Raw genomic sequence first — 21,891 nt, 5'->3', positions numbered from 1 at the left:
ACCTGTTTTCCAGCCTGTGCTTGGGGAGGGACTCGACATGCAGTGTTTTTCCTCTTTATGTATAAATCATGTCAGCTGTATATGAGGAAAATGAGTGCAGGGTTTTTTTATGCAGCACTTGGGGAATCTCCATTATGAAACATGACTAATTGATGGCATTATCCCTGAAACAGGCTTTCAAAAGTATAGACAGATTGACAAAGCCGATGTGGGCCTTTGAATTATCTATTTGGTAATAAATAAATGAACTACATTGTAAAGTGGGATTTATGAATAAATACTGCCCTTCTGCATGTTTTCCGGGTGCTAAAACGGCTTTAGTCCACCTTCTGCATGCAAAACCAAACTCCATGTGCCAGTCCATCGTGTTTATCATAAAGGATTTAAAAAGGGATGGAGGCACGCAACATGCGTGTTATTGGGCCTGCAGGCTGCAGTATAATCTGTGTGTGTGCGATGATCATGTGACTTTATGCTTTTATTCTTATAGTGGAAGTGAATTTATTTATCATTGTGCTACACAGCACATGGTGCACAGCACAGCAGGCAACCATGAACGGCGCCAGGGAGCACGGTGGGGACGGCACCTTACTGAAGGGGACCTCAGTGGCACCTTGATGGTTGGTGGATTCGAACCCACAACCTTCAGGTTACGAAGGCCTTATTTTAGTTACGTAAGGCCATGCACATTAAAAGCACATTATAAAATAATCTGATAACACAGTATATAAGATATTGAGTCCATTAGAATTGAATTCTACAAAAATGTTCATAAGGTTCATGTTTGTATTACAAATATTAGTTATATATTTTTTATAACTTTTTCTTATTTTTCAGTGTACATAGAAAATATCACAGTGGTTTCAATTAGCAGTAAAAAAGTGTTTGTAAATCGCATACCCAAAAACAGCCTCCATCCCTCCCCAGGTAAGAAACCTAAATAGGTGATGCAGAGATGCCAAATGGATCTTAATTTGTGGAGTGACAGTCGCCCCACTGGTATCATGGGTTGGTATTCCTCAGCAAACCTCTTGGTGAATGTCACATTCAGGACTTTTAATTGCCTTCATTTTAAGTCCAAGACGTTGTGTTTCACTCATACGCTTTTTTCTGAAGGTGTCTCAAGACAACCTGAAGTAAGGAAACAATCACGTAGAGCAAGTGTTGCTTCAGCTCATGTGTGACATCCTGTGGTGAATGGTGTGTCTGAACATCTTTCTTTCTCTCTCTCTTTCTCTGTGTGTTTGTGTGTGTGTGTGTGTGTGTGTGTGTGTGTTTGTGTGTGTGATCCATGCAGGATTGCAGCTAATCAGCCCATGATTGCACTCCTACCACTCCATAATGTGATTGGTAGCCTGGAGTTGGCCGAAGGATGGTGGCTGTTGTGAGAGTTGTGAGGAGCAGAGTTGTGAGGAGCAGAGGTGAAGCAGAACAAAGAACCAATCGACTGACCAGAACAATAACAACAGAGGAGAAGGAAGGAAGGAAGGAAAGAGCAAGGGGATCCTGGGGATGTGATGGTCTGCAGGGTGGTCATTTGTCCCTTTCTATTAGCAAAGCGACTGTTTGGTCCTTTTTACAGCCATTTTTTGCTTTTGTATTGTAAACGAAGCGATAAATGTACCCGCTTTTTCTGGTCATCCTCTCTCCTACTAATGTGTAACCTAAACCTAGAGCAGGGTGTGACACATGGAAGCATGTTTGTTAGATTCGTAAAAACAGATCTGATCTGATTAGTGATTTAAAGGAGTAACGAGCAAATTCGGTGTTGTCAGTGTTGAGACTGCTGAGATGAACTATTGGGGATGGACTATTGGTTCAAATGAGTTCTTGAATGCTAATTATACACGTCTAGATTTCCTGTGAGTGTTAGACATAACAATGCAGTAATAATATAACTTTTACATAGCAGATATGCGGTGTATATGTATAGTCATTTGGCAACACATGTTTGGGGTCAGTACAGCTTGCTAATTCTAGAAAATGTTTCAGAAAAAATGGCTGTTATTTAGACCTTGTAAATGACACTGATGAAACTGTGTGATGGTGTGAAGACACTCAATCTGTTATGTAAAACAGCATTTCGTTATAAGCAGATTGTGAAATCTGTTGGCTGAACATTTCTTTCTGCCTCAAAGTTTCATGCTCAAAGATGGAGAATGGAAAGACACAAAAACAAATTGATGTTTTTTTTTCTATTATGTATTCCTCAACTCATTATGAAATAGAGCAGCTGGCAGAATTATCATTGAGTTTAACATAAAATGTCATCATTATAAAAAGCAGAGATTCATTAACACAAGCAATAGTCCCTCTTTTGACTTCACACAGACTAATTTCAAAGAGCACTCAAGATGATATGCAATTGATGCATCTCTGATCTTCCATGAATAGAAACAGAACATTTTAAAAATAAATAAACTGACATTGAAAATAATGTTTCGCTCAAATATCAAACTATCACTATTTTTGAAGTCAATTTGTTGAGGTACAGTGGAAAGTATTCACAGTGCACACACCAAAATGGATTAAATGACAACGTGAAATAAAGTTTACTTGAGATTTTGGCAAAAAAAAAAAAAGAGAGAAAAGTGAAAGTGAAGTGATTGTGAAACACTACAGCACGCAAAACGAAATGTGTCCTCTGATTTTAACCCATTTTTAACCCTTGGTGAGCAGTGGGCTGCCATGACAGGCGCCCGGGGAGCAGCGTGTGGGGACGATGCTTTGCTCAGTGGCACCTCAGTGGCTCGGGATTCGAACCGGTAACTTTCTGATTTCAAGGCCACTTCCTTAACCGCTGGGCCACCACTGCCCCATGTACATTAAAACACATGTACATAAGCATTCACAGCCTTTGCTATGTAGAGCAGATGCATCCCGTTTCCCTGGATCATCCTTGAGATGTTTCAGTCCACCCGTGGAAAAAAAGACATCTAATTGGACATGATTTGGAACGTCACACAGCTGCTCAGGACAAAAAGCTGAAAATCAAGCGATGTAAGTAAACGTTTTAGTTTCCTTTCCCGTGATTCTCAGTTGTATCTATGCCAAAGTATTGTGACATTAAATTTTTTTTTCTTTTGCTTTGACTTTCCTATGGGATGAGGCAGTGGATTGCCAAAAAAGACGTTCAAGGTCTTTAACACAGAGAAGAAACATATTGTGTCATCATTGTGTTGTCATCCAAAGAACATCTAGAATGATATAACTAGGGCAAAGAGTAGCTCTACCATCACTGTGGCCTATTAAGAGCGAGAGCGTGGAAGGTTGTCAAGCTTTTGCAACAGCCATTCACCACAACGTTTGTGCTTGGTAGTTCTTAGTAGTCTTGCATTTCAAAATCCAGCAGTGAAGTAAGCAAGCTCTTTTTTTTCATTCTTTCTTGGTTATGTCTTAGTTTATGTCTGTTTGAAGAACTCCTGTGCCTCAAGAGGGCGTATTTATACCATGGATTTTTTTAATGTGTGTCATTTAGTATAGGCTTGCTAATTATCTGGTCATTTTTTTTTGTCTCTTTCAGCCTATAAGCCATTTCTTGTACTTGAAACATTCATCAAGCCTGCAAATGTGAAATGTAAGGGAAGATATGAATATAGAACAAAATGCATAGCGCTTTAAATTGAAATAAATATCAAATAACTGTGAGCAGTTATTGGGTAGCATCGCCACACTCTGCCAGGGCACCAAATGGGCCATATTTTAATACCCCGCAGGCTTTGATGTGGACATACGTCTAAAGGCAAAGCTGTCTCTTGCCTCAGCAGCCTCTCACAATGATATTTAACCTATTCCTGCCTTCTCAAAATCTCAGGCAGAATATGGACGTTGAAGATACATGCAGAGAGTGGCTCACCATCTGCTCATGGCCCAATGGGAGCAGGTTTGGAGATCCTCATCACTGGCTGCAAAGTTCTGGGCTGTTTTCTGTATAAAAAAAAAAAAAAAAAAGCTCTCCCCAGTTCTATTTTGACCTTGGTGATGCAGAAATAGCTTCCATCTATGTCAGCGTTCTCTGTTTTTTATTGATTTGTTCATTTACTTTCTGCTGTTGGAAATGGACTGACAGCTGACTACTCTGACCTCAGCATCAAGATGTCGATTTTATTTTGCTCAAGGGAAGGCTGAGATATGGAATGTTCCCACTGTGTGGCCTTTGCTGGCCGTACCTCCTCTTTGTGATATGAAGTGAAACACTCTTTGTTGGGTTTTTTTTAGTTTTTTGCCTGGGCCCACACAGTAGTGTGTGATGTCGACAGGTAAAAAGTTCAAGTTCAAGTGATCCATGCTGCTCCACGCCCACAACCTGAAATCGCACCATAGGAGTAAAAAGCCTCCCTATTCCCAGGGCCACCATGACAAAGAGAGGCCTTTGTGTGTGACCTGGTCTACCCTGGTCGCACATGTCTTGCCATTACCAGCTGGAAGCTGCCATTCCTTGGAGGTGCCCTTAATGTGAAAATGTTTGACCATTGTTCCTTTATGTAAGAAAAGCCGCTTCTGGGAACTGTATGAAAAGAATGATGTTCATGGTTCTGCTAATCAGAAGAAGCGTGAACTAAAAATGTGCAACGTTTAACTCTGTTGACAGTGCAAACGAATCCCCTGGAAATGTGGGACTTTTGGAGACAAAGAATCGTGTTTGGGGCTCAGATTACGTTCTGCCGATGCCGTGTGATGAGTGGCTTTAAATATCTCTCACACTGACACATTTCAGCAAAATCCCTTTCCCCATGAAGACTGATTTTCGACATCAGAGAAACGTCACCCACCATAATTGCTCCATATTTCATGCGGCGGACGCCTTCCAGCCTCCCACGGCTGCCTAATGAGTTGGCTGTCATAAATCTGGGGCATAGAAATTAGTTTTTATTCTCCTACTATATGCCGGCTATTCTTTAGCATAGCCCTCTAGGGGCTCATTGTACAAACATCATCAGTTGCCAAATTAATGATCAGTCAAATCTACTGAGCTGGTGGCTATGATTTTCTCTCCGCTGAAATGTGCTACTTCATTTCATTTACCGCGGCAGTCTTGTTTCCAGAAAAGCAGAGAGCAGCGTGCTGCGCTGCGAGGACGGTAATTATTTATGAGGAAATTAAGTTTTGCTCCGAGGCACAGAGAGCAGCCTCCAGCTCCAGCGGCAAGTGACTGTGTGAAAATCACAGCATCACCCCTTCCTGGCTGGCCACCTGTGCATAGTAGCGTTGCAGTTTCTGGTAACTTCTCATTAAATAATGGATGTGCAGCACGGATGATTATTATTCATTAGGCTGAAATCTGTTGGCAATTATTTGGCTTCGCTCTTGCTTTGCTAATGCACTGAAACTGTATGAAGACCGATCTGTGACTGAATTTCACATACAAATGTACAAATGACTGCTCTTAACTTGAAACTTAGCTTAAAATACAAGAGTTGAAATAAAGTTTATCTGAAACAATGGTGAGACATTGATGTATTTCTCTTCACTAAAATGTCTTAATGTGAGTAAAATGAATTAGTACAAAACAAAAATTTGCAACTTGAAAGCAAACCTAAACTTAAATTACTAACCTAAACTAAAATGTAAAAAATTAGCATATCCAATTGAAGCCAGTGCCAAAATATAAAGACACGGTTTTTAAATTGGCACTAGTGTACAGTAAAGTTGAGCTGTAATTTTTCGAACTCGACAGCTCGACCTGAGCCGGGACAGAATCCGACCCAACCTGAGTCTGATCTAGCCCAACAAGCCCAACTTTGCTGCATCCACTTATTCTAATAGTCAACAAGTAAATATTGATGCCATGCCAACATGAAATGTAGTTCTTGTCCAAACATAACACCAGTGCAGGGTATGTCTGCTGAGATGCTGAGACAATGCACATTGTCATTGCACATTTTGACTTGAATTTTAGCTCAAGTTCATTCAGACATTTACTGTGACAAAATTACTCATTTATACCTTCTGCTGACAAAAACTGAAATAAGAAATAAAAATTCGAAAACTCAGCAAACAGTGCTCACACATGGTAAAAATGCAAAAATCATGTGCAAGCACATATTCAACACCAGTAAAATCTCTAAAAGAAATATCAGTTCTGTCAGCATCCTGCACCCCTGTTCTCTGATCCCACCAACCCATTCAAAAGCTCTGCTCCATGTCTGTCACGGCCTAATTCTACCACCTTACCTCCAGAGTCAACCTGCACACTATTAAATGCAGACGACCTCGCTTTTTGTAGCACTGACTCACAAGCTGGCCATCCAGGACCTCAATTTAAGACCTGAACAATGACGTTCAATGGTGTTACTTCTAATCTAACAAAGACCCCTCCCTGGCACAGAATGTTCGGCGGCTGCTTGGTCATCTGACTACTGCTGCAATAAAGGACCTGAATAGAAAGTCCTGAACTTCCTAGGACCTGATGACATGAGTAGATGGTATATTAAGCGTGAATGATGATGACCAATGCAGGCGACTCACTGGGAGATTTGACAGTGCTGCATAAATGACACCTCATGGCCCTGTTGGGGGCGGTGGTGGCCTAGCGGTAAAGGAAGCGGTCCCGTTCGAATCCTGGTCCGCCAAGGTGCCCGCTGAGCAATGCACCGTCCCCACACACTGCTCCCCAGGTGCCTGTCATGGCTGCCCACTGCTCACCAGTTAAATGCAGAGGACAAATTTTGTCGTGTCACCGTGTGCTGTGCTGTGTTACACAATGATAATTACTTCACTTTCACAATTTCACAAAAATGAGTCCTGAGAACAAAAGGTGTACACTTTTATAGAAACACCAGTTTCATTTAGACAGTTATTCACAAATAACAGTTTTTGGTATTTAATGATGCTTTTCTTAAGGGACAGTGGTAGCCTAGGAAGTGGCCCCCATAACAGAAGGTTGTCAGTTTGAATCCTGAACTGCCAAGGTGCCACTGAGGTGCCACTGAGCAAAGCATCGTCCCCACACTGCTCCCTGGGCGCCTGTCATGGCTGCCCACTGCTCACCAAGGGTGATGGTTAAAAGCAGAGGACACATTTCGTTGTGTGACAATCACTTAATTTTCACTTCACTGTCATAGTCCTGTGGTATGCTATCATTATTCAAACTGATATTCTAGTTGTGAATTAGGTTAAGAAAGAGGTTATACTCCTGCTGCATGCAGGATTATGGATAAAGTCGCTGTTCGTATTCAGGGAATGTCGGTGGACAGATGTAGCATGGGCCAAGTGACAATCATGTACATTTGAGAGGGGATTCATTTTGTTTCACTTTTGCAGTGTGTGCCATGATGACCTTGATTTTACAGTGTCAGAGATGACAATTAATGTCAATATTAACGAAACTTCATGCATGTGCAATACAATCCATATTTAAAGGTAATACTTCTCTTAGATACTGGTGGCAAAACTACATCCAGCAGGCTGTTGTCTGGTTGACGTTTGTGGAATATGTCCAGAGGCATTCTTTGGTTTCTACTGCAAATTTGCATATTGGGGAAAGTAACAGGGCTTCTTAAGGTTTCTTCATCTGATTTTTAGATGCCAAGTGCTGACAGAGTCCTGTGCTGAGCTTCTTTTAATTCTTGTTAACAGTATTTATAATATTTGCTTTCAAAGTGTTCACATTTTCTAGTGGCAACCCTGCATACAACTACACACAAAATGTAACTGTACTTACTCTGCAATCCCAACACAGATTGTGAGGCACAAGGTCAGCATCAGTTGAGTGCCACAATCATGTCACAATTAAGCCTAATCTGGATAGTGATTATCTGAAAGTTAATTTTGGAATATTTGTCATTTGATGAATAGATCATTTAAATTTGCAGTTCAAATGGTTTTAGACTATTTTGTACAACTGAGTTCTTATTATTTGTGGATAAAATATGGCCTTTAAGATGAAAAAGAAATTCACAGTCTTCCTTTAAAAAAGGCTCTTAAAAATATCAACGCAGTCACGATAACACCATAAAATGCCTCACCGCCCGGTGTGTTGTCACTGAACTCATCTCTGCGAGAATAGTTTTTCTACAAACACCTTACGTAATGCTGCAACTGATTTGGATGCGGGCTGAAGGTGGCAGTTGCTCCGACGGGGGACATGCAGACAACCCATATGCCCTCTTGCACTCCTGAAGAGGGGCCGGATTGTACCGGTGCCTGGCCCGCTCATTTAAATGGCTGGGGGGGGATGAATAATGCAACCGTGCGTGCAGACAGGTTGTGTGATAGAATAACTCGGTGCTGTAGACGTCCTCACTGGTGGGGGGGTTGTAGACGACTTCGCTCTGTGCATAGCATGTTACGTTGGATTATATGGAGGCAACAACATAATACAGGCACGATCCTATACACAGGCTTAGATTAAACTAAACAACTAACTAAAAAAAAATAAAGGAAGGTCTTACTCGAAGGTCATTGTTTGGGGTGAAAGTAATACTCTGTAACCTTTTGTGGAAAATGAATCAGTTCTGGATGACTCCCGTCACAGAAGGTATGTGCGCATAGTGATAAGTTCTGAGGGCCACGAGGTTTGACAGAAACAAAGAGTGCAGCCTTATGAAACGAACCCGACGGACTGCTAGGTTTCCAGCTTCCTGAGGGAATGCAAATTTAATGTCCTCCCTCAGCCCCGTGGCATTTTCTGGTGCCCAGGAAGCGAGTCTGTCTCAAGGTCGAGGCTTCGGAGAATGGAATTCACCGGTCATTAGTTCCTACGTCTTTCTTCACCGGTCCTGGCATGTGCAATCAGACCGGGATTCTCCCCGTTTCCGAGGACTGTCCTCGAGGAGACAGGCTACCGAGTCCTGCCTTGAGTCCTGTCCTCCTCTCGTTGGCCTCCGAGGACAGGCATTTCAGTTTCAGGTCTAATTTCGGTGGTCGCCCTTTGTGGCTGAGCTCCCAGAGTTAATCTGTGTCAGCCCTTCATTGGCATACAGATGAACGTATTCAGGAATTTGTGTAGATGCCAGGCTTGGGATGTATTGGTGGTTGGAGTACACTCCTGGAAATTATTCATAAGTTTGACATCCTTTCTGATTGTCTTGCCCTAATCAGGCTGTTTAGTTATAGTAAAGTTTTATAGGGAGTTTTAAATGCTTCCTGGGTGCATGTGGAAGGGCGGAGCTCAGAATGTACCAAGGTGCCGTTGAGGAGGTCATAGGTGAAGAGGTAAAATCATTTCAAAATGTATGTTTGTGCAATTGAAATGTTCATTAGTTTATCATTTGATGAATGCACAATATGATATATTGTGAACTGTTTTTGTAAAGATAATTAATTTATTGTCTCTCATAAATGTCTTGGTCCAGGACCATAATGGAGTCAAGAGAAGAGTTTTATTGATGATTTTTAGAGGTTGACTTACGTTTTTATTATTTATATTTTAATACTCTGCCTTCGAACTGCAACCACTTTGTGTCTCCATCCCTGCCGTCAGCTGTCCTGCACAGGGGATCTCATGTTCCCCCTTACACTGATGAAATAAATGGGCATTATAATAAAACAAGGCCTTAATGATCTAAGTTTTGAAGATTTTTCACTTTTGCATTTTATAGAAAAAGGGGTTGTGAGGTGACCAAGTATACATGATTGTATAGGTTGGATATTTGGAGAGATATAGTATCCAAACCATTTGAATCCATAACACTATAAATGTAAGGAAATCACATATTGAGGGCATTGTGAGGATTTGCATTAATTGATAGAGAACTATTTGGTAGTTATTTGTGCCTTGAAGAGAAACTAAAGTGTGTAAATATTTCTCTCACCCACAATCTTTAATGAAGCTTTTTAATGATTGACAGCTTTCAAGTATAAATCTTCCAAGATGGTTTTAACCCAAGTTTATCATCATGTCATATGTCTAAAAAAACAATTAAAGTGCAGGTTCATGTTGAGTTATGTAAATTCTTCGACCCTACACTAAAGTAAAAACTCGATTTAATACATGAAAAATAATGTACTGTACATGTACAAAATGAACATTGATATTTTATGACACCCTACTATTATATGGGTTAAAAATGTGCATATGGTTCTGAATAGCAATGTCGTTCCTCCTCTATTAAACATGGTCTTTCCTGACTGCAGTGCTTTTGCAGTCAGTGCCTCGTTCCTCAGTTATCAGTTTCTGGTACAATTCTGAAGAGCAAAGTAAGACAGTTGGACTGCTGGGTAAAATGCCGGACTGTCACTTTGAAGCCTGATAACGTCTACCTTCTGCATTCACAATGGGGCGTCCTGGTTGTTTCTTGAGTGTCAGAGATTACATGACAAGATTACATAAGGGACTGTAACGTGACATTGGCACATTTGGATATGCTGAAGCTTTCATATTTTGTGCATTTCAAGTCTTTATATTTTGTGTCAATCAGATGCCTGGAGCTTCTGCCATTAGATGGATGGTGCTTGAGGTGTTCTGCATGGATTCCACTCATCCTTCGATCATGCCCTGTCACTCCACCGTAACAGCCTGACATCAGTGGAAAAAGAAGAGCCTGAGGGAAACGGATTGCACCCTTCATGTTTTTAATGCTGTCAAACCCTGCCTGTCAGAATGTTCATGTTGTTCATTAGAGACGTTCTGAGATTTTTTTTCCCCTGTAAAAGTACCAAGACTTTCATGAGATTAATTGTGTTGTGTTTCAAGGCAGAACAAGACTGAATCATCCACACACTAAATATAATTGCTAAAAGGATTTGGGAGTGATGAGATTTGGTTCTAAGTTTGTCACATTATACAGCTTTATTTTATCCACATTCTATATGTGTATATATATATATATATATGTGTGTGTGTGTGTGTGTGTGTGTGTGTGTGTGTGTGTGTGTGTGTGGATAAATAAAAGCTGTAAAATGTGACAAACATATATATATGTATATATATATAATTAAAGAAAACAGAATAAGGGAGAAAGTAAAATAGAATACAATAAAAGGAGAGTAAGGCTAATAAAATTGTGCATTGTGCCTAGATGACCAGTGTAACAGTAACAGATTGCAGTAAACAACAGTGGACATTCAGATGGTTGGGGTGTAAGGTGTGAGGTGTGGTTTCATGTCCTCATTCAGCATCCTTGTGGCTTGGGGACAGAAGTGCTTCCTGAGTATTTCAGTCCTGGCCATGATGCTTCGGAGTATTTTACCCTATTTGAGGTGCATGTGTGGCTACTGTAAATTGCTAATGCACTGTGCAAAAAAATTTAAGGTCTAGAAGAAAGTTTTTGATGAGCTGCTGTACAATGGAACGTTCTGTACCCTACCAGCACACAATTTTGAAACAAGATGGATCAGTCAGGGCCACTAATTCCTTCAATGGCCACATGCAGCAGCTGGTTACAGCAGATCCAAGTTCCACATTGGATTCTGGATTATCGATTATCTTCCCTTCTTTGATGTATGACAACCAGAACCATCTCCTTGTTTGAGGTTTTCTATCCCTGGATCCATCCATCCTATTACACAGCAAAGGTAATTCAGTAACGTTCTTGCCTCAGAAGTGATGGTCAGTGGTGTAAAACTGTGCACGTGAGAACATGCTTTACACAACTGCTGTCTATGAAATTCTGCTAGTCTTGGTCTTTTTGTGCAGAGAGTAGATCAGGCAAGTTGGCGTAGCCCATGTGCTCTCCAATATGTGGACACATGATGACACACTGACACATTACCTGCAACGTAGCAGTTGTAATCTTCATTAACTGAAATGCAGTTCTAAACAGCCCCACCCCGCCCCGCAAGTCTTTGTATAAAAAGGAATGAGTGCTGAAGTAATAATATTCTGTTATACTGGCCTAAACGGCCCACAGCCTATACTGTCAAACCTGGTATTGCTAAAAAGTCTATTTCTTCATGTTGACCTGTCCTGCCCAGATTTCCAGAGCTGATTTCCAACTTCAGGCAAATAAGAATGCAACGTAATTTTAAACTGCAATGTCTCTCCCGTTGTAAACCCCACAAACACTTCATTTCAGGGGAAGCGGTGCAGGGAACCTGTTCCCCATCTGTGGCCCAAACTCATCAATAATTACTCCACCCCACAGAGCAGCCCTCCTCCAGTTACATGAACAAGTGTAGCTTTTAATGATTTACGGCACAAGGATGCCTTCTGTCCGTCTGAGTAAGTGCAGTTAATCAGACGGCATCTTAAGGCTAATCCTGACACCGACTGCACATGGTTCAGGCCATTGCATTCTGAATGACCTTATCCTTTCAAAAAACAAGGCTGCTTTAGTGTCTTCAGCCCTTTTTTACCATCAAAAGAAAGGGACATTGAAAAGAAAAGCTATAAATGACTCTACTTTTACTTATTTTGCAGTTTCTAATTCAGACATATTTCTATTGTGTTTTCATGTAGAGTAGATAGAGGTACATAAGCGTCCTTCTAACAACTGGTCTTAATAATGGCCCACTAATGACCATGTAATTGGAAATATTGTGTACCCTATTTAGTTTAAGTGTGTACTTTGTTGCCTCGCATCTGATTACAGCTTGAATTGGCGTTGAGGGCTTTAGAAGGATGTAATAAATATGCCCTGGTTCATGGTCTTCGTTCATTTCATTTTAGTTCTTTCTGTTGGAGGTGAAGCTGCTGAGAAATACTATTGGGGTACTGACGAGATCTCAGATCCAAGTTTTCTTCCCTGTGGACACATGCCCGAGTGGGCTGGGTTGGTTGCAAAAATCAGTCGTATGAGATCTCTGAAGGATGATTGGTTTGTTTAAGTCCCTGGAGCACGGAGCTAGCCTGTATTAAAATGCATCAGTTACGCTAATCTCTGCTCGTTTCAGTTCACCCTGATTCGATTTAACCTACTTGAAAAAAGTAGGACAAAAAGCACAGCATTTTCTTAATGCAATTTCATTGTAGGGGGTGGGGGTGGTAAAGGGATCTCTCTCAGACGTCTGCTCGGCGATGATCAGAGTGAACTTTGTTCAAGCAGACTCTCAAGCCGATGTCTGCAGGAACACGCAGCATGGGCAAACGGAGGTTGCTGCACTTCAACGTAATGGTACAGGCGGCCATGAGCGGCAGGTGGTGGGGGGGGGGGGGGGGGGGGGGGGGGTAGGTTTGGTCCAGGTGCGGATTCCGCCGGCCCCGGGTGGGGTGGCTGGAGGAGTTTTCCTGCTTGGCATTCTGCTCACTCAGGCAGGAAAGGAGACGAGGCAGCAGCATCACATCTCCAGAGACGCGGCTTTCCTTCCAGCATCGGTGCTCTTTAACAGTTTCCCGCCTAAACATGAGCGTGTCTCTCTCTGTGTGTGTGTGTGTGTGTGTGTGTGTTTCCCTCCTGTTCTCAAACCAGGAGTTTCAGAGGGAGTCATGTCATGATGTCCTCTACAACCAAGGCCTTCTATAGACTGGCCTTCTATAGACTGTGTGATTTAAGTAACTATAGAAGATCATTACATTGCGCGACATGGATCTAATAAATTCTATACCAAACTAATACCATTTTATATTCAAAATTGATTATTTGAATAGAAAATAAGTCATAGGAAATTGTAACTGAAGCATTGTGAATATCAACAGTTGTTTTGCTTTTTTTTTGCCAGTGCAACTCTACTAAGGTCATTGAAAAGGTTTTTCTAATAATCTAATAAGACTAATTACAACTATTTTCATCAATTATTTTCAGTCAAAATCAAGGATATTTGAAGAAAAAAGGTGATAAAGAAGAACATGAACTCCACAAGAATTATTTCTATATTTGTTTGCTGGTTTCTGTGTTGCATTGATCACCGTTTTATTGTTAATACAGACATAGTGTACATAGCTGACATAGGTCGTGAGATGGTTATCCTAAATTTCTGACACTTTCTGCACCATTTTGGAGCAACAACCAAAGACATCACCACAACATCTTTCTGCCACTAGAAATAAAAAGAGTTGCGTGACTCCCCTATTTTTAGTTCACTTCCTGCTCACACTACATCAAATTCCAGACTGAAGCAACTACTGAGTGGGACCCTGACCTGAGACCTGGTGCCCTCCTGACAAAAAAAAAAAAAAAACCTCTTCTCGCTGCATCCCGTCATCACAGTTTACTTACAGAAAAGAGCAAATCTGCATCAGCCACCATTTCAGATTTGCTGACATATCGCCTTCCTCGAACGTCGTGCAGTAAAGAGCTACGTCATGCTGACGGCGTCAGTAAATCATCAACACTACATGTCTACATTCCGTATTTTCCTGCGTGTAAGAGCGGTATGTGGTTATGTAAACCCTCAGACTACATCTCATTGCCAATGGCACTCATGTCCGGCTTAAAAGGAGCAGGCCGTCCCAAATGCGGAGTTTTCCATGAGTGCCAGTACCAGGAATCCCAAATGAAGTCAGAAGACGTTGTGAAATGCCAGCAAACCTGCCTGAATTACCGTCTATAAAGTGGTGAATTTATTTTCCCGTTCTAGAATAACTAAAAACACGAGACCATTTTACATATTTTAAAATATTGTTTTTTTTTACTTGGCTGTTTATCCATTCGACTGAATCAAAGTCAGTTCTTGTATTATGCAAATAGAGGGTGTTTGATGGGTAAGACATTTTTTTTATGTTTCAAACTTTAAAATTATGTGGCAGATTATATTATCTGATTCGTTAGTTCATTTGATTAAATCACTAGGTGATAGTAAACTGTGCCACTACGGAACTACGCAACTGAGCCACACAACCACAAAATCGTTCAAACCCCACCATTGTGTCCCTGGTCCCTGAGCAAGACACTTAACCCTGAGCGTCTCCAGGGGGGACTGTCCCTGTAACTACTGATTGTAAGGGTATCTGATAAATGCCAAAAAATGTCAATTTTATAAGACTTGACATTTCCAATTTCATGATCTTTGCTCCTTTAGGGCTTCTGAAAAGCAGTGATAGATGAACTTTGAATACAACGAATGTAAAATGAATAGAATGTGATGCACTCAGAATAGTCTTAGAATCGAATAAGCATTATTAAATATGTGTAAAAAAATACAACGTGTTAAATAATCCATGGTCATTGAGACTCTTGAAAAAATTATTGCATTGATTAAAAAAAAATGCCTCTAATACAAACACCTCGATGTTTTGGCTCACAGTAATCGGGTAAAAAGAATTCGCGATCGTATCCTGAAAATGTTATTCGGAACATCCGAGCGCGATGTACAGACGCGGGGTATCGATCGCGCGTGGACGAGCGGGAGCGCGCGCGCGGCGCGGGCACGCGCACAGCCGCGCAGCGGGAGCGCACCGGTCCGCGTCGGACGCCGAACGCACCGAGGGGAGGGGGGGGCTGTAACCGACACCGGCTGCTGGCGGGCGGGCTGACGAGAGCTCCCCTTCCACCACACAACCCCCCCCCGTGGGGCGGTCACGTGACCCCGGGGAGCCTCGTCTTCTCCGTCTTCTGCTTCTTCTCCTTCTTCGACGACGGTGGGCTGAACGCGCAGCGGAGTCGCGGCCACTCCAGGTAGGCTCCGTACTGTACCGTACTGTACCACACTGTACTGTACTAGACCAGACGTCGTCTTCCACGTGTGCGACGCGCGGGAGCGAACACGTGACTGTTTACGGGGCGTAATGGAGCCACGTGCGCGCGCGCGAGTTATTGGGCCGATTAAATGATGTAATTGTGTGTTCAGGTTGCCCCTTTGGGACGCGACGTGGCGTGAGGTCTTCATCGCTGGGCCGGGCGCTTCATCGCTGTGTAGGGGTTGTTACACTTTTATTCCATCAGTTATAACTGAGACGTTTAATAACATGCAGGAGAGTAGAAGGGGCGTGTCCTGTCGGGTCTGCTATTTTTATTCCATGATTCCATGTCCATGATACTATATACTATACCAAATACTATACTAGATTCCATAATACTATTTTCTTCATCAGGGTGCGTTTAAGTTGCTGTTTCATCCATGGAATAAGTAGTCACCTCAGCAGAACCTCGTCCAACATGAAAACGTGTCGGTTTCCAGCGTGCCCGGGGCCGCAGGGAGATCCGGGAGCTGAGGAACGTCTGCTCTGCGGGGCGTTGCCCTGTTTTTCCTCGCCACGCTCTGTCAGCGCCCGCCACCGAGTTACGTGACGGTTGCCCGGCAGTGTAAATACCGACTGCACTGATGGGAGCGGTATTGACAGAACAGAGTCGTGCTGGAGGCGTGACTCCGCCCGGCGTTAACCCTTCACCTCGTGGCCCAGGCCTCCCCGCGCATCCGGTCGGGCCTGGAGGAAGCAGCCGGAATCTTGGTGTCCCTTTGTGGACCCTGTTCCTGCCAGATGATGGGTTTAGTGTCCCAGCGGGCCTTGCTCAGACACAAGTCCTCTTAAAGCCGGGGCCTGTAGTCGTTGTTTCAGCTTAGCTACCGGGAATTACGACTTCCTGCTTTTATTTAGTGCCCCGACGCTCATTTTATTTCTGTAACGTTGTTTTTCTGACCCTTTTTTCATATAGTTGGTTATACTATCAATAGTATAGTATCAATAGTATCAATTGTTAATGTATGTGATAAGACATAACGCCCCCAACACATAACGCCTTGTGAATACAACTGTAGCACTTCATCACTATAAGTGCTTATCAATGAGTACTTGGAACTTCCACTTATTATGAACTATTAGGGGTGTATATCGTGGTATTTTACCTGGTGGTATTGTATCAATACAGGGACATCGATAAGTAACAATACTTTTGCATACAAATTTAGTCCAAAATTCAGTTCTGAGTTACGTTGTATTGGCTGAATTATTAATGTAATGTGATCCACACAGATCGTACACAGCATCTAGTATATCAACTCTGTCTTTACATTTTCAGTGAATTGTAAAATATCGCAACATCTACAGTATCACAATTTATCATGATATAATCGGATCCAGATCTCCTTCCTCGCCATGTCATGTTAGTGGGGAAGTGGTGGCCTAGCGGTTAAGGAAGCGGCCCTGTAATCAGAAGGTTGCCGGTTCGATTCCCGATCCGCCAAGGTGCCACTGAGCAAAGCACCGTCCCCACACACTGCTCCCCGGGCGCCTGTCATGGCTGCCCACTGCTCACTCAGGGTGATGGGTTAAATGCAGAGGACAAATTTAACTGTGTGCATCGTGTGCTGTGCTGAATCACTTCACTTACTTAGACAAACCAGCGTGACAGTATCGTATCGGGAGAGTTTTGCCAATACACACACCTGTACTGTGGAAACAGTTGCAGTATATGTGCCACGTGCTCTATAGTGTCATAGTCATCACGAATAATAATTTTAAAAAAAGCCTCTTGGTTAGCGGCCATATTTTGGTGACTGCGATGAATGTGAGTATTGTGAAGGCCACGGTGCCGTCTGCAGTTTTCTTCCTTGCCGAAATGCCCAAGGCCTCTTCAGACAGGCCGGCCTACCTTGGTGTGGAAAAAATGCACGTTATTTTTAGTGCGGTGATTCAAAGTCTCATTTTTGTTCCCGGGCTCCGAGCATTCAGAGGTTACTGAATGATGAATCAATGGAAACTATTTGGCAGGACCGGCGCGAGAGTCTTGGACGGCGCGTACCCACGGGCGCTTTCGCTCCAGCTGTTTATGTTGTCGCGGGCCGGCTTAACTCACCCTCTCTCTACTACAGCCTACAAGAAATCCCTTCTTTTGTGCTGATGGCGAATGTGGCTTCGTTCGCTTCAACATCGCTTCTTCGCACGATCCAGTGCTGAGTGCAGTTAGTATTTTCACTTCGATTGTTTCGTATTGTATTAAAGTGACTTGTAAAGTGATCAAGTGATACAGTGAAGTGATTGTAACTTACGCAGCAGCGCAGGACACGGTGCACAGAGTGAAATTTGTCCTCTGCATTTAACCCATCACCCTGAGTGAGCAGTGAGCAGCCATGACAGGCTGCCGGGGGAGCAGTGTGTGGGGACGATACTGTGCTGTGCTCAGTGGCACCTTGGGCGGTTCAAGACTCGAACCAGCTTACCCACTAGGCCACCACTACCCCCACCTCCACTGTAGTGATTAGTACACACACACACATCTCACTAGCGCATAAAGGAATTCAAATGAAATGTTTCCTTATTGTTTCAGTTTTTATTGGCAACCGGTGGATCAAAATCACAACTCTGGTGCCACAGTTGTGCCCATCTTCAGATTTACTGATGATCTTCATGTGACCTGCCCTGAACCCGAACCCCTGCCCATCCTTTTGCCATATTTAATTAATTCTAGTCTACATATCTATACAAAATATGCAATCAGATATTAAATACAATAAAATTCGACAAATCTGTGAATTTTTAAAAAGCGGGGTATTTTAGCAGAAAACAATCAGTTTTTCCACATTGAATGTAATCATATTTATCAGCTTGCCACTGGCTCTCTGATCATGATGGTATTAATGAGTCTTATTATGAAAAAAACACGAATTTACCAACTTAGCAGAGCCTATTAAGTAGTAATGTATTTTTATTTTTTGGGGTAAGTTTTAATTGTAGGATTTATCAGACACATTTAGATAGGTTTGTAATGACTGTGGCCTTCAAAGTGAGGTGGCTTCTCCCTGCTCTTTAAACCTTGTAAAGATCATTACAAATGGTTAGATAAAAAGATTGACCTTTTTACTTGGGGTTTTAGCCACTCTTACCCTCCTCCTCACTGTATGTTTTAGATGAATTTACATCATCACAATGTGAATATTTTCAAGGGGACATGTTGAAATGGAACCCAGAAATATCCAACAGGGGGCATGTTTAACTGGGACCTGCTGGGCTCAGATGAATTATTATTGCGGCACTAATGATGACAAAGGCATCGGTGTTGGTATCATTGCATCCCTATTGTAAACATGTGGCCCCATCCTGCATGGATGGATGCAGTGTCTGTCCAGAAAGCACAGCAGATGGTGATGTGATGTGCACTTGCCAGCCATCTGCTGAACCCACCTGATTGTCGTGTGCAGGAACTCTTAACATACTACCTCAATATTACATCATAATACATTACCAGACATAATACATAACCTCTAGATGCCATTAACCATTCCTCTGGATTTTGCAGCATATGGGGGTACTGTTATCTGGCCTGACCCTATCTGGCTTGGAGTCATCTAGAGTTCTGAAAATATACTGTGATATCTGGTACCAAGCCGTTAAGTCCTGTAATCTTTGGGGTGTGGCCTCCATGGATCAGATGGGGTTTTCTATCACATCTCACTGATTGAACCTTAGCGGTGTGCTCTTCAAAACCTTCATTAATCATTATTGCAGTGTAAAGAGGTAAAGAGGTTATGGACATCTATAAATACCTTTCCATGAAGACCATGTTTAGAGAGATGAAAACAGCATCCATTGCTTCCATTGCTGTGTGGTCTAGTTCTGATGCTTATGTACCCATTGTAGGGGATTTTGAGGGTAGACAGGAGCCATGACTGGTCTGTGATTGTGATGCAGTTTGTGTTTGGTGTGTGTACCTAAACAATTTAAGGTTCTTTCCATCTTCTATGGAAAAAACAAGGTGTATTTGGCTGGAAGTGTATTGTTGTTGAGTTTAACAGAGTTCTGGAGATGGTGCATTAAGAGGCATGTAAGGGGTGGTGTGGGTCCTTCATAATGTTACTAGCTTGACAGATGAGTTAGGAGATGGGTGGAAGTGGAACCTCGATGATGCGCTCTGCTGTCTTCGCCATCCGCTGCAGGGCCTTCTGCTCAGTGGCCCCTGGTTCAACGTTGTGAGGATGGAGGAGGAAGGCTGGCCTTCTTCTGCTTTCTGAGGAAGTGCAGACGTTACTGGGCTTTCTTGGAGGTGGTGTTGAGGCTCCAGGAGAGGTCGTCTGTCATGTGCACACCCAGGATCTCAACAGCAAATCCATCGATGTGCAGTGGGGTGGGGACAAGTTGACAACCATCGCTTTGGTCTTGGTGACATTGAGCGTCAGGTTGTTGCTCTGGCACCAAGAGGTTTTATCTCCTCTCTGTAAGCAGACTCATTGTTGTTGGTGATGAGCCCCACTACTGTTGTGTCATCTGTGAACTTCTGTGAACGGTTCGAACCGAACTGTACAGCAGTACAGATGGCTGAGCAGCATCCCTGTGGGGAACTTGTGCTCAGTCTGAGGACCTTGGAGGTGTTATTTCCTACAGACACAGACTGAGACCTGTCTGTTAGGAAGTCCAAGATCCAACTGCAGAGTGGAGAGCTTATTCCCAGCAGGTCCAACTTCCTTACCGGCTTCTGATGGATGACAGTATTGAATGCATTATATTCAGTATTGAAGTGATTGCCATTGTGATAAACTGCAGCACAACACACAGTGACACCACAAAATGTGTCCTCTGCTTTTAACCCACCACCCTTGGTGAGCAGTGGGCAGCCATGGCACCCGGGGAGCAGTGTGTCGGGATGGTACTTTGCTCAGTGGAACCTCGGCGGTTTGAGATTTGGCAACCTTCTGATTACGGGTCCGCTTCCTTTACCGTTAGGCCACCACTGCCCCAAATCTCACTGCCCCAATGACAAACGTTTTAATAATCTTTTGCAAACTCTCTTACTCTACTTAAACATAGAATGTACAGATGCATATAACCATTGTTGTTAAGAAGCCAGCGTATGTCCAGGTAGAAATATGTACGCAAATGCATGACTTAAGCATGACTTACATGACATGACAACAGGCAGATAATCAACAACCAGACAAGGACAAGAAACAACAGGCAAACATTTATAACAACAACACACGTGCAAATAATGGGGAATCTTGGGACGACGACATTGACTCGCGAAACAAACTCACTCACATTTACGGCATTTACCAGACGCCCTTATCCAGAGCGACTTACAATCAGTAGTTACAGGGACAGTCCCCCCCTGGAGACACTCAGGGTTAAGTGTCTTGCTCAGGGACTCAATGGTAGTAAGTGGGGTTTGAACCTGGGTCTTCTGGTACACAGGCGAGTGTGTTACCCACTAGACTACTACCACACCACACACCACTCCACAGTCAGGCCGTCACTGACACATCATTTAAAAAAAATCATTATTACATTGATTACATTGCTGCAGTTTTAAATATCAAAACGAATAGTTATTTGAAAAGTCTTTTCGTTTTTCATACTGTGGTGCCACGTATCTGATGTCAGCCGTAAGAATCTGTTTAAGCACTAGCCAAATGCCAATTATGTTGGACCAGGAATAGAATGCGAGGCCACTGGTTTTACTCGTCACAGCCACAAAAAAAAGCTGCAGGCATAAAGACTGGTGTGTATTTTAAAGAGGGCTACAGACCCACAAAAGGCGAGGAGGGCGTCCAAGAGGAGGATATAATTGTGCCTCGCCTTTTCACACGAATCACCAGCTGGCAATTTGTGTCGCTTCTCTCCTCACTTCCTGAGAAGAACTGATGGTGTATAAGCATCGCAGAAGGGAAAGGTTAGGAGCGCGGCACTTGGTGTAATTACTGTACGGCAACAGCACATTTTAACCATCGCTTTGATGCCACCCCTCCGCAGAAACAATACGCTGCCTGTGGCCACATCTGAGAAAGTCACATCAGTTATGGGATTTCGCAAATGCCAGCACTCCCAGGCACGCAGTGCTGAGAGGACTGGGGGACAATGAAGTCAGTCTTCACTGCTGGCCATCTCCAGACAGAGGCGCACGTTTGTTCCTCTGTCGAGGTCGAGTGTCCGCTCTCCTCCTCCCACAGGTCAGGACCACATGGCCGACCGCCACGGCTCTCTGCAGGACTCCAGAGTGCCACCAGCCGCTTGGGGTGATACATTTCTGTAAACTCAATGTGGTTCACATGTATCAGTCCCATGTCATATTCTAAACCAATCAGAGAGGATGAAGGGCGGGACCTGCCTCTGATTGGCCATGGTCCAGATATTCCTGTACTGAAAAAGTCCAGCTTTTTAAAAGTCTGAACCCGACCTTATTGTGGCGGCGGATGCCGGCCAAC

General features: G+C 43.1%; 1 protein-coding gene across 3 annotated transcripts in view; it reads left to right on the top strand.

Annotated features, from left to right (window-relative positions):
- Positions 1 to 15,238: 15,238 nt before the first annotated feature.
- Positions 15,239 to 21,891, top strand: part of mid2 (midline 2) — a 111,689-nt gene continuing 105,036 nt past the window's right edge. For 2 of the 3 annotated variants that reach the window (XM_028960282.1, XM_028960281.1), the window contains exon 1: positions 15,239 to 15,434. The gene's annotated coding sequence lies outside the window, so the exon portion shown is untranslated. The remainder of the gene's footprint in view (positions 15,435 to 21,891) is intronic. The other variant, XM_028960278.1, reaches the window with a different exon arrangement.

Source organism: Denticeps clupeoides, chromosome 18 (assembly GCF_900700375.1).
Source record: "Denticeps clupeoides chromosome 18, fDenClu1.1, whole genome shotgun sequence".
NCBI lineage: Eukaryota > Metazoa > Chordata > Actinopteri > Clupeiformes > Denticipitidae > Denticeps > Denticeps clupeoides.
The sequence above is the reverse complement of the archived record's forward strand: the minus strand, read 5'-3'. Positions and strand labels throughout refer to the sequence as shown.